This window comes from Antechinus flavipes, chromosome 2 (assembly GCF_016432865.1).
Source record: "Antechinus flavipes isolate AdamAnt ecotype Samford, QLD, Australia chromosome 2, AdamAnt_v2, whole genome shotgun sequence".
Taxonomy (NCBI): domain Eukaryota; kingdom Metazoa; phylum Chordata; class Mammalia; order Dasyuromorphia; family Dasyuridae; genus Antechinus; species Antechinus flavipes.
The window spans coordinates 9,068,003-9,080,780 of record NC_067399.1 but is presented as its reverse complement, the minus strand read 5'-3'; the positions used below and the strand labels follow the sequence as shown (position 1 = coordinate 9,080,780).

The 12,778-nt window shown below is 35.7% G+C and overlaps 1 non-coding gene across 1 annotated transcript; it reads left to right on the top strand.

Moving 5' to 3' along the window:
- Window positions 1-8,941: 8,941 nt before the first annotated feature.
- Window positions 8,942-9,043, top strand: LOC127552555 (U6 spliceosomal RNA). Its single transcript, XR_007951431.1, has one exon. It is a non-coding gene; the product is annotated as a U6 spliceosomal RNA (small nuclear RNA).
- Window positions 9,044-12,778: the final 3,735 nt, after the last annotated feature.

Below are 12,778 nucleotides of genomic sequence, written 5' to 3'. Positions count from 1 at the left end.
AGATGGGCTGTTTTGTTTATTTTCTTTTGGGAATTAAATGGAAGATGAGGGATATAATCTAAGAAACTTTTCAAATCCTAGTAAAATTATGGGATGGGTTCATTCTGCAAGAAATAAACATGTGAAGCAGGGATTTCAAAAGTAAGACTAGAATGCAGTGTAATCTGCTAGATAAAAAGGGCATTAAATGCAGATTTAGAAGAGCTGGACTTCAATTTGGACTTTTCTGTTACTTAATTGGGTAATCTGAGTCAAGGTACTAATACAATTCAATTTCTTTTCAGAAATGGGTTAAAATAAATTAGTGTTATAGCTCTTTCAATATTTGTACCTTCCATTCTCTTTCTTAATTTTTTCCCCTAGTTATAGAATTCCATGATTTTTGATCTATTCCAGTTCTCCCATTCTTTGCTTTCTGTTCTAAGAGCCCTCCTCCCTGCTTCAGCAATCACTGTTCTAGATTATAACTATCATTCAATGATATATTTAAAAGATTTCAGATCAGAGGATTAGAGATAATTAGAGTCTTCTGGTGATCCTCTGTTTTAACTGCCCTTATTTTTATCACAACTCTTATCTCAGACTTGAGGGATGTTGCCTATATTAATATGCTCTGTATTTACCTGCCACCAGAATTTTCATTTTCAGTAGCTCTGGTCCTTATGGACCCCATTGTTCCTGCTACTGTCTTCAGTCTGTCCATTATCACACTGCTTGCATCTGCCTGCTAGTTCTCTTAGACACAGCTGCCTAACATGTTTCCTTGCCTAACCCTTATGTGTCTCTCATGTTTTATTTACTATTGGGTATTACTTCCAAAACTCCCTATATGGGCCACTGATCAGTTGTAGCTGACTGATTCTCCTTGTTCAGACCTCCTATTACTGACCATCCTAATGATCAACTTCCAAAGGATTCTAATTTCTAAGCAAATACTATGAAATTATACTGGCTGTCATTTAATCCAGAAGCTAAGTATAATGAAAACTCCAGCACTACTTTTCTAGCTCTCATTTGAAATAGTGATTAAGGATCACTAGTATTGGTTACTACCTCTTCCCTCAGAACTCTAGGAGATCTTGAGTAATTTGGATACAAGAAGGGGGATTGCTTTTCTTTTTTTAGAAGTAGTTTAGAAGCTCATATCTCTGTGCTTTACCCTGAACTAATATTAATTAACCATAGACTTAATTAATTTATCAAAATGGGCATTTATTAGTACAGTAAGAAAAAATCATAAAAAAAAAAGTCTTTCCTCCAAATTTTGGACCTCATGTTCTCATAAGCACGTAAAGAATGCAGGGATTGGTGGGGCTCCAGTTCAAAATATGTATTTTCGAAGGGGAACTATACCTTTTTCTTGAGATCTTCCCCTCAATTCTGCCTATCTTTCTGCCAGGCTCTTTGTAAAATCCTAAGGTTGCTCTCCTTCAGAACATTTGGTTTGTCCTTGATGCTGACACTTTTATTGAGGAGGGAAAGAATTTGGGATTACACATTTTCAGAGAATATATAATTTACCAGACACTATGTTAAACGCTTTTTAAAAAAACAAACATTATTTCATTTGTTCCTCACAATAATTTTATGAGATAGATACTACAATAGTTCCCACTTTTATACTTGGATAAAGTGAGTCAAAGACAGGTTAAGTGACTTGCTCAGGATCATATAATACTTGTGTACTAAGTATTGGATCCGATTTAAATTCAGGTCTTTCTGTAAAATGAATTGGATAATTGTAATAGCAAGCTATGGCAATATTCAAATGGGGTTATGAAGAGGCAGACAAGAGAATAACTCATCATTTTATCCAATACATCAAGGGATACCGTATCCTGGAACAGTATTGGGATGATAATGAGAAATACAAATATCTAAGAACTTTCAAAATTCACAAAAACTTACTCTGGGTTGGGGTGGGGAAGACCCCATGCTTCTTTTCCTCCACTAAGCATTTTTTCTTAAAGACTTTTCTGTAGGCTGCTATATACTCGAATTTTGGTTTGATATTTTGTACAAGCTCCACAGGTCACAACCAAGTCTCTTCAGCCAATCCCAATATCCTTCTGGGCAATCTCTTGACATTCCAATCCAATGGTTTTCACTCTTTCCAAATTGATTGAGACTTCTTGCAATTAGTCTGGGGCTCTTTGATTTATTGGTTGATTTAATGGAGGCATTTGAGCTATTTAAAGGAGTTTTTAAGTGAGGTGGAATTCTACTCTTATAAGTGGAAAAAAAAGGGTCAAGAGAGTTTGGGCAGTGAATTCTGAATCCTGTATGGGAAATAAATCAGCTGGGTGAATTAAATGAATCTTTAGAACACAGAACATCTAAACAGATGCTCAGAATCTAGATAGCCAGGGGTCTGATGTTACCTAGACCATAGGATGGGGAATCTGGGAAGGGCCTTAGAATAAAATAATAATATTAAAGAAATTTGACAGCAATGAATAAGTGAGATTCTCTCACCTCCCTTGATTATCATAGAATAATCGATATCCTTTACATTTATAAAGATAGACTATGGAGGCATCCTTGGACTCTTGGGACATAATATCCTTTTGCCATATTATCTGCAAAATTGGAGTCAGCTTTTGTATGAGCAATGATCCCTCCCCCCAAATCCTTATAAATCTCAGCTGGAATAGAATAAGGACTTGGTGCTTTACAGCATGAAAGTAGCTTAATGGCATTCAAAACTCCTCTTTTTTTGGAACTTCAGCTAGGAGGTGATTGATTTCAACTTGAGGTAAGTGGTCAATAGCTTCAGCCTTGATTTATGATGGTCTGTTGAGAACACTGTGGAAGTGTGCAGCCTGAAACTGCCAAGCATTTCAACTCTACTGCAGAGAGCACAACTCCTTTGGGCTGGCAATATTGTTCAAATGCTAAATGTATGCTTGCCAAAAAAAAATTATTTTATGGAGAACTCACATAGGGCAATTGCTCACAAGGTGGTCAGAAAAAGCAATACGAAGACACTCTTAAGAGTTTTGGATCTGATCATATGACATGGAAGATATCGGCACAGGACTGCCCAGCATGGCTTGTCATCATCAGAGACGGGGCTGTGCTCTATGAGCAAAGTGGAGAGTTTAATTAGCTCAGAAAAAAATGGGAGATGCCCAGTGTTAGAGAAGTCACCCCAATTATTCATAGGGACTATTTGTGTCTGACTTATGGCATAGCATTCCAAGCTCATGATGATTCGATCAGCCACTGTCAGAGATACTGTAAGTCAACTTTAACATTGTGATGCTATTTTGGTCCTCTTTGAGAATGAAGGACAACAACCAACTGAGATTGGATCGAATGCTAATAATAACTAACACTAACTAGAATTTTCACAAAAAGGGCTGCTATAAACATTTTACACACATGGATCCATTTTGCTTTTTATTATCTTTTTGGGATACAAGCCCAGAAAAGATATCGATGGATCAAAGGATATGCACAGTTTGATAGCACGCTCTCTAGAATGATTTGATCAGTTCATAACTCCACCAAAATTATTTTACTATCCCAGCTTTCCCACATCCCCTCCAACATTTTTCATTATCCTTTCCTGTTATCTAAGCAATCTGAGAGGTGTGGGATGGTACCTCAGAGTTGTCTTAATTTGCATTTTTCTAATCAGTAGTGATTTAGAGCATTTTCTCATCTGTCTAGAAATGGCTTTAATTTCTTCACTTGAAAATTGGCTATTACTCCTTTGGCCATGCATCAATTGAAAAATGCCTTGTATTCTTATAAATTTCATTCAGTTCTCTATATATTTCAGAAATGAGACCTTTATAAGAACTTTTGGATATAAAATTATATAAGCTTTCTGCTTCCCTTCTAATCTTGGCTGCATTGGTTTTGTTTATATAAAATTTTTAAATTTAATATTATCAAAATTATTTATTTTGCATTTCATAATGTTTTCTATTTCTTTGGCCACAAATCCCTCCCTTCTTCGCAAATCTCAGAGGCAGATTATCCCTTGTTTTCCTAATTTGCTTATAGTTTCATCCTTTATGTCTAAAACATGAACCCATTTTGACCTTATCTTGGTCTAGGATGTTAAGTGTTAGTCAATGTATAGTTTCTGCCATACTAATTTCCATTTTTCCCAGCTATTTTTGTCATATGGTGAATTCTTATCCCAGAAGCTGGAGTCTTTGGGTTTATTAAACACTAAATTACTACAGCCACTGACTATTATGTCTTGTCTTCTATTGTGTTTATTACATTGATCAACGATACTATGTCTTAGTCAATGCCAAATGGTTTTGTTGACTTCATAACATAGTTTTAACTCTGATACCACAGTCCCCTTATTTTTTGGAGAAGAAAGTGAGGTACAATGAAGAGATGTGATTGTCTAAGGTTATCTATTTAATAAATGCCATAGAAAGAACCCAGGACTTCAGAGTCCCAATTGATAGCTACCAGCCCTAATTCCCACATTGTCTCTTAATCTCCACTTCACACACAGTCCAGAAAAAAATGTGAGCTTGTAACATTTAGCATTTCTGTTGTGAATACAAACAAGAATGATAACAGAAAATTTCAGAAATCAAAACTTAACCCTTGGGTCAGAGAAAATGATTTTCTTAAGAATCTTCTTTCAGAATAGCATTTTTTCCCAAACCAGGAGGTGGTAATTTTCACAAACAGTTCTCGTGTTTGTTCCCACAAATTGATGATTCGATTCACTGGCACCTGCAGCTCATCCTCTACAGACCTGCACAGGCTCTTGATTCAGAGAGTGGAGCCTCCTAACCTGAATGACCAAATTACCAGAGATTCCTTTTACAGAGAGGGAAGGCGTGCACTTGATGCATGCAGACATGATGCCTGCTGAAATAACTCATGGAAATTGCTGCTGCTAAAAACCAAATGAGGTGCCCTCCAACTGGTTTCTCAATAGACCATTTCTAAGCTGGTCAAATGAAGTATAATTTGAGAGAAATGAAGGAGATGGCTGATTGTCTCTTTCTATCTTCCCTCCCTCCCCTCATACACCTCTATTCTCACTCCAGAAGTAATAGTTCCAGAACATCACTTATGGGCTGACTGTAGCTTTCCCTAAGAGGGAAAAAATGAGTGAAGAAGATGAATTTGGAGAGTATTTATTAAGAAAGATGAAAACAAATTTGACATGCAGCCATTGAGAGATATTTGTTTATTGTTTATCCTTTGCTTGATGATAGCTTTTTATTTTCAAAATATATGCAAAGATAGTTTTCAGCATTCACCCTTGCAAAAGCTAGTGTTCCATTTTTTTTCCCCTTCCCTTTCCTCCACTCTCTCTCCTAGGCAGCAAGTAATCCAATATAGTTCAAACATGTACAATTCTTCTACACATATTTCTACATTTATCATGCTGCACAAGAAAAATCAGATCAAAAAGGATAAAAAAATGAGAAAAAATCAAGCAACAACAACAAAAATGATAAAAAATACTATGTTGTGATCCATATTTAGTCCCCATTCAGTCCTCTTTCTGGATGCATATGACTCTCTTCATCACAACTCTATCGCTGTCCATTTTTCAGAAGGACCATGACATTAAGAAGTGAGGTTATGGTTTGCAAATTATTGTACTGAAGTGAGGCAGAAGCTCTGCAAAGTACAGTCCTCATTCTGTCCTCCAGAGCCATTGGGGCCCAGTGGCAAGATATAGCAGGACTGCTGAAAATGGCCTCTGCCCTAAAGATTCTCAGTGGATTCAATGGCTCTTTATTCTCTGTTCATAGCAGTAATTTTTAAGCTTTTCTGTATCATGGGTTCTTTTAGAAAGCTGTTGAAAATAGCTAACATATATAGGACTGCTTGCCATCTAGGGGAGGGGGTGGAGGGAGGGAGGGGAAAAATCGGAACAGAAACGAGTGCAAGGGATAATGTTGTAGAAAAATTACCCTGGCATGGATTCTGTCAATATAAAGTAATTATTAAATAAAAATTAAAAAAAAAAAGAAATCTGTTGAAATCATGGATCCTTCTCAGAATAAAGACTTGTTGTTTACATTCACAAATGAAAAAAATGATAAATTCTGTCAGAGATTAGTAAAAAATAGTTATAACTTTTTTTTTCATTCAAATCTATGGATTCTTAAAATCTAGATTGAACATTTCTGATCTATAGCAACTATCTCCTAAGTGTGGGCCCTGTTCTCTTGGGGTTCATAGTTTACAAATATTTTTGAATCAACCAATCTTTTCTACAACTGGACCTTAGTCCCTCAGAGAAGTTATACACTAACCCTGACATAGGCATTCACAGCAGAACCTGGACAGGTGCTATGGGAAAAACTCCTCCCCTTTAAGTATATCTTCCTTCATTCCCAGTTCATCCCTCCCATGTGTCATTACAAAGGATCTCTCCTGCTCAGGAATATCAGCATTAGAAATGAGCAACTTGATATACAGAAAGAGCCTTTGTTAAGAGCCTGAGGTCCAAAGTTTTAATTATACTGTCCACAATTTTTAACTGTGTAATAATGAAAATGCCATATCTCCTCTGAATCTCAGATCCTCATCTGTCAAATAGGAATGGTGATTCTCCTACTATCCACTCCACAATGTCACTATGAGGGAAATGCTACAGAAATATCCTTTTTTTTTAAATGATTATGGCTAATTTTTTCCACTATTCAGAAAGTACCATATTAGGTATAAGTTCAGAGAGATGGCATACTAGACTGGTAGCCAAGAAGACTTGGTCTCATGTAATTTGGGCCAATTTTAGCCTCAATTTCTCCACATGTAAAATATGGTTATTAATATTCACAACAGCAGCAGATATAGCAATAGCTGGCATTTGTATCATGATTTATAAATGAGCCCATTTATATGCAGCATCTCATTTGAGACATTACTGGGCATTGGAAGGAACGGCCTCATTTCACAAATGAGGAAACTGAGGTTCAGAAGATTTTATTGATCTTCCCATGCTCACATAGCAAGTAAAACTTAGCTGTAGCTCCTTTGATATCTACCTCACAGGAATATTATTGTGAATACTAAAGGCAATGATGCTTGTAAAGGACTTTACACATTTAAAAATGCTGTATAAGTATCAGTTATTATCACCATTCAAAGATCAGCGATTCCACTGGGTAGTGTACAATTTCTACCAATGCAGACGGTACCTCTTCCAGACCATTTTCAATAGGTCATATCCTTTCCATCCCCATCCATGAAGATTATTACACTGAAGAAAGATTCAGAGCAGCCTCTGAACTTTTAGCTAGATTGATTCTGGTTAAATTGCTCTCAAACATTTTCTTGGGATGTGAAAGCTAACCAGCTCAAGGGGACCTATCAGCCATTGGACTTCAATGCTGACAGAGCCTTCAAGAATCTGGTGTCACTTCCATGATGAAAACACTTTCATGAGGAATAAGGCATAAGCAGTATCATGGGTTAAAACTGACTTCCCAAATTTTCTAATTTCCTAAATGTTTCCTAAAGAAGGTAGCAAGGGAAGTGTGATAGACTTTTTTGCTGAGACTCACACTATCATTAACCACCAGTGTCATTAGTGCTATTAGTTTATTGTTTATATCTAAGTTAATTGTTCATATATTTATATACATTTATATATTATATATACATTTATACACACATATAAATCAACATTAATATATTTATACATTTATATATATTAGTTCACTATTTATATATTTTACCAAAAAAGAGGTAGCCTGTCAGAGTTTGCATTCAACCCCCATAGAAATTTAATAGGTTTATGACCTTGGGCAAGTCACGACCTCTTTACCCTCATATGTTCTCATCTGCAAAGTGAGAATAGCAATTAATTGTCCCTATATTAATAAACCTTAAAGATTCTCTAAGATATGTGCAAAGCACTTTGTAAGTTGTAAAATACTCTATAATTCCATCTGTTATATCAAAATATGTATATGAATGTATGCATATATGTACACATGTGTTTATACACATATCTGGATGTTTATATACACACACACATATATATACATACATATATATGTACATACACATATGTATCTATAAAAATAAATAGAGATTGGGTTATGGATTTAGACATGTATATAGATATAATTGCTTTAGACTCCCCCATCAGGGTTCTGGGAAAAGAGTAGTAAAGACAATTAGCTAATTGCACTTTTTTATACTTTGCACAGGAAAATTAGGCTACAGTAGTTCATTCGTTCAGTCCATTTATTTGTTCAATGATTCACTCATTCAACAAAAAGTCCTTTCTAAGTTCAGAAAGATTATTGAAAGCATGTGTCTTGATTTGGGGAAAGACATAGGAATGAGTTAAAATAATGATATCTCCACAAAGAATTTATGTTCTAGTAGGGACAAGAAGACACAAAAAATCATATCTAGCTTGCAAAGCTCATCTGATGTAAGTTATGTTATTTGATCCCCATAACTGTATAAAGTACGTTCCATCATTATTTCCAGTTTACAGATGAAAAAACTGAGGCTAAGAGAGGGTGTAACTTGCACAGGTTCATACAACTAGTAAATGTTTGAGGCAGAGTTTGAACTTGGGTCTTCCTAACACAAAGTCAAGAACTCTACATTAAGCATCTTGTTATCACATGACTGTGAAGTAGTCTCAGAGATGTCAGAAAAAAATGTTTTAAGTCACAAATCCAGGGAGTGTCAGAGTTAGTACTTGAACTTTAGTCTTTGGATTCAAATGTTTTTTGAACCACTTCAATTAAAAAAAAAAAGGCTACATAATAGATGAAATTAGAAAAATGGGAGACATCAACCTTGGAGATTTCTAAAGGAAGCTGAGTCCCTGAGGTTACCAAGTGGTCTCAGTAATGGGAGGCAGGTTTCTTTGTTCTAGCACAGAAATTTCAACCTCAAATTGAATGGGGACCACTGGGCATCTCTCTGAGGGGTGATCCATTGATTTAGTTTTTAAATGAAACATTATCATGCTTGCTTCGCCAGTACATATACTAAAATTGGAATGATACAGAAAAGATTAGCATAGCCTCTGCACAAGAATGACATGCAAAATCATGAATTCTGTATTTTAAAAAAAATAAACTTTTTTTTGTATTTTAAATTTATTTTGTTATACATTTTCAATTCTCTTTTAATTTGGATTACATCTGCTCAGGAGGATCCCCAAGATCCACATGGCAGTGGCCTGTGACCGAGAGACTATGTGCTTGATACCTCTACCTATAGTGAAGTTAAAAAAAATGGCTGTGGGGTTGATGGAACTGAATTCAAATGCTGGCTCTGCCATTTATATCTCTGTGATCTTTTACATGTGACTCGATAGCTCTGGGTCTTCAGTTTTCATTTGTGAAAAGTGAAGAGGTTGGAATAAATGAGGTTCTCCTCCCTCTCTTAGTCTTTGATTCTCTGAGTGTATAATTTTGGTTCTTCAAGATCATTTCGTTTTCCAGTGTCCTCAACCTTCAATTTTGTGCTTGCTAGACAGCAGATTTTGAGTATCTGCTACTTAGTTTCCAGTGATTTCCCTTACAATTGGAATAGGGTCCCAGTTTGATAAACTTTAAAGCTGGCTCAGCCTTTGTATTTTGTCCTATCTCTTTGCTGATACTTTCTCATCTGTTGGATTCAAGGAAAATCCATTCATGTCAATTAATAATATGATTTTTGTTGTTGTTCAAGTGTTTTCATTCATGGATGACCGTGACCCCATTTAAGATTTTCTTGGCAAAGATGCTTTGCTTTTTCCACCTCCAGCTCATTTTATGGATGAGGAAACTGAGGCAAACAGGATGAAATGATTTGATCACACAGCTAAACAGTGTCTGAGGCCAGATTTGAACATAAGAAGATGAGTCTTCCTAATTCCAGCCTGAACATTATCCACTATACTACCTACCTGTCCTACTCTCACTTTTGTATTATATCAAATGTATACCTTAAGATTTCCCAGAGGAATATAAGTGGAATCCTTTATCATCTTTAGGATGAAAGAGACAAGAGATCACATATTAGCCCCAATCTATTTTTTTCTGGGAAACTTTTGTAATCCTGTTTGGATGTTATGTTCTGTGAGCTCTGGCATTTGGGATCAAAGAAACCATTTTCCTGATAGAATTTCTAAGTACTCAAAAGGTGCTTTACTCTCATCGACTCCAACCCAAGTCTCTGTCATTCTCTTGGATGAACACCTCAGCAAAGTACAAGAAATAGCCTCATAAAATAGGTTCATGATTTAGACATAAGGAGTGATACTAAAAGCAAATTAGGAAAACAAAGAATAATCTACTTCTCAAATCTATGGAGAAGAAGGAATTTATGACCAAAGAAGAACTAAAGAACATTATGAAACACAAAATGGATAATTTTAATTATATTAAATTTAAAAAGGTTTTCTACAAAGTCAATGCAGCCAAGATTAGAATGGAAACAGAAAGCTGGGAAAACATTTTTCTATCCAAGGGTTTTCATAAAGGTCTCATTTGTAAAATATGTAAAGAATTGAGTCAAATTTATAATATAAGCCATTCTCCAATTGATAAATGGTTAAAGAATATGAATAGACAATTTTCAGATGAAGAAATTAAAGCCATTTCTAGTCATATGAAAAAATGCTCTAAAACACTATTTATTAGAGAAATGAAAATTAATACAACTAGGAGGTACACTCACACACCTCTCAGATTGACTAAGATGATAGGAAAAATAATGATAAATGTTGGAGGGGATGTGGGAAAACTGGGACAGCAATACATTGCTGGTGGAGTTGTAAAATGATCCAATTATTTTGGAGAGCAATTTTGAACTATGACCAAGTACATACCCTTTGATCCAGCACTGTATCCAAAAGAGATCATAAAAAAGGGAAAAGGAGCACAAATTGCAAAAGTGTTTGTAGCTTGATACTACAAAAAAGGAAGTGGAACCCGAGGGAATGCCTATCCATTGGAGAATGACTTAATAAATTATGGTATATTATAAAATGTTATTGTTTTATAAGAAACAATAAGCAGGATTATTTCAGAAATGACTGGAGAGATTTACATGAATTGATGCTAAGTGAAGTGAGTAGAACCACAGCAGCAACAAGGTTATGTGATGATCAACTCTGATGGACATGGCTCTTTTCAACAATGAGGTGATTCAAGCCAGTTCCAATGGACTTGTGATGGAAAGAGCCATCTGCACTCAGAAAGAAGACCGTAGAGACTGAATGTGGATCACAACATAGCATTTTCACCATTTTGTTGTTGCTTTTTTTTTCTTCTTTGATCCGAATTTTCTTGTGCAACAAGATAAATGTGGAAATATGTATAGAAGAATTACATGTTTATCATATATTGGATTATTTACTATCTAGAGGAGGGGAGGGGAGGGGAGGAAAAGGAGTGAGAAAAAATTGTAACAAGGTTTTGCAAGGGTGAATGTTGAAAACTATCCTTGCTGGTATTTTCAAAATAAAAAGCTATTGTTCAAAAAAAAAAAAAGAAAGAGAAAAAAAAAGACATTTTTAAAACATGAGAGGAAAAAATGAAATAACCCTGTATTGTACAAAGTTTTTTCTTTGTCATACAGCTCAGGAGAGCCTTCCAGGGAAGAGTCCCAAGTGTCATGCTACTTGTACAAAAAGAGGTCTTTCCTACATCTCTCACCCTCTGTCAAAACAACATAAGAGCCAATTTAGGAAACACCGATCAGAAGTCTCTATTGGCTCAGATATACTGCCTGAGTCTAGGCTCATTTCTTAGGTAGCTGGTGGCTCAGTGGACAGCACACAGAACCTGGAGTCAGGAAGACCTCAGTGCATCTAGCCCTAGATGCGTGACCCTTGGCAAGTCACTTTATTTCTGATTGCCTGACAAAATGTACCTACTAGGAAAAGCAATGGCATACCATTCTAGAATCTGCAGAGACAATTCCAATTGGGGTTATAAAAGATCAGACATGACTGATAAATGACTAACCAAAAACAACTAGGTTCACTTATTCATCATTTCATCATTAATTTATTGATTAATTCATCAATTAATGGTATTAATTGCTTTCCATATTCCAAGTCCAGTGTTAGGCACCAGAAAAGCAAATACAGAAACCAGATAGGGTTCAACCATCACTAATTACAGTTCTTTCAGAGGAAATAAAATGCACACATATCAATAAATATGCACATATTGACCAATGTTTGTTGGCTGACTGATGCAATTGGTGTTGATGCAATTAACATAGCTTATCTACAAACAAATAATGACAGGAATCAAGAAGGGTCTCTTATATGAAGTTGCACTTGGGAAGAGAAAATGACTAATTTGAAGTGGGGTACTCTAGACAGAGGTGACATCCTGTGAAAATTCACATGGATGGGACATAGGATTCATCTAGTGAACTGGTTTATTTGAACATAGAATACAAAAATAAAAAAAAAAACTCTAGAAAGATAGGTGAGAATCAGACTGTAGAGGGCTGGAGTTATTCATATTGCATTCAGACAAGTGGACAGCTGTCTCAGGAATACAGAATGTTTCCATTTTGAAGAATGTTCTTTATTAATTATTAACATTGGTTGGCTATTGTCCTTCATTCCCAAAAGAACCAAAATGGCCTCACTGTGTTGAACTCGAGTTATAGTATGTCCAACTGTGGCTGATCAGACCAAGATGAGCTTGGGATGCTCTGCCATAGATTAGCCACAAATAGTCTTTATGAACATCTGGGCTGGATTCTCTAACCATACATCTCACTCTTTTTTCTGAGCTAATTAAATTCTTCTTTGCTCTTAGAATACAGCACCTTGTCCAATGAGGGCAAGCCT